This window comes from Orycteropus afer, unplaced genomic scaffold, assembly GCF_000298275.1.
Source record: "Orycteropus afer afer isolate SDZICR_OR568_19922 unplaced genomic scaffold, OryAfe1.0 scaffold00432, whole genome shotgun sequence".
Taxonomy (NCBI): Eukaryota; Metazoa; Chordata; class Mammalia; order Tubulidentata; family Orycteropodidae; genus Orycteropus; species Orycteropus afer.
In genome coordinates, this window is record NW_006922019.1 from 1,341,001 (window position 1) to 1,342,536 (window position 1,536).

The following is a 1,536-nucleotide window of genomic DNA, read 5'->3' on the forward strand; positions in this document are numbered from 1 at the left end:
TCAATCTGTATGCTGAGCAAATAATCCAAGAAGCTGGATTATATGAAGAAGCTGGATTATATGGCATCAGGATAGGAGGAAGAATCATTAACAATCAGTGATACACTGATGACACAACTTTGCTTGTTGAAAATGAGAATGACTTGAAGTACTTACTGATGAAGATTGAAGAATACAGTCTGCAGTATGGATTACACCTCAATATAAAGAAAACAAAAATCCTCACAACTAGACCTATAAGCAGCATCGCGATAAATGGAGAAAAGACTGAGGTTATCAAAGACTTCACATTGCTTGGTTCTACAATTGATGCCAATATGGGCAAATTGGCTGCAAAGGTTCTCTTTCAAGTGCTGAAGAGCAAAGCTGTCTCCTTAAGGACTAAGGTGCCCCTGACACAAGCCATGGTATTTTTAATCACCTCATATGCACATGAGAGCTGGACAATGAATAAGGAAGACCAAAGAAGTGTTGATGCTTTTGAGCTGAAGTGTAGGCAAAGAATGATGAAAGTGGTGCTAAAAGAACTAACAGGTCTGTCCTGGAGGAAGTGCAGCCAAAATGCTCCTTGGAGGCAAGAATGGCCAGAGTTTACATACTTTGGTCATGTTGTCAGAAGGAACAATTCCCTGGAGAAGGATGTCATGCTTGGTAAGGTGGAGAGTCAACGAAAGGGGGAAGGCCCACAACAAGATGTATTGACAGGGTGGTGGCACCAATGGGTTCAAGTGTAGCAAGAATCAAGGAGCTGGCTCAGGACCAGGCGGTGTTTCATTCTGGTGTGCATAGGGTTGCTATGAGTCAGAGACAACTCAATGGCACTTAACAACAGCAACAACATATTGTGATTTGGGTGACAGTTTACAGAAAAAAATTGGTTTTCCATTCAATAATGACATTGTTGAGGACAGAAAAGGCAAAGGGGATAGGAACAGATCGAGGAGTCAACCACAGGGAGCCAGGTGAGGAGAAGGAACTCAGGCCACCCCCCACAAGCAGCAAGGTGGGAGGCGGGGAGAGGACAGAAATGGCAAAGGGGACTGGAACAGATCGAGGAGTTACCTGCAGGGATCCAGGTAAGGGTGGTTGGAGGGGTTTCCAACAGCTAAGGGAGACAAATTTGTCTGTTGGTTTGTCCTACTGTGGTGATGTGTTGCTGTGAGTCTTAAGGCTGTGCTACTGGTGTTTCAAACCCAGTGGGGTGCACCTGTTGCACAGGTATCAGCCTAGCTTGCAGACTGAGACAGACTAGGAAGAAGGAGGAGCCCATCCACTTCTCAAAGAATTGGCCAGGGAAAACCTTATGAATAGCAAAGAAACACTGTTTGATACATTACCATGCAATTTATGAATAGTCCGGTTAGGTTAGAAGGCTCTCAAAATAGGACTGGGAGAGAGCTGCATCATCTCAGTAAACCCAGCCTTACTCCTAGAGTTAGGGTAAATCTTTCAAGACCTCCATTGCGGATGTGGCACCACTGAAATTGAAGAGAAACAGCTGCAGACATCCATTAATCATCAGAACATGGAATGTAC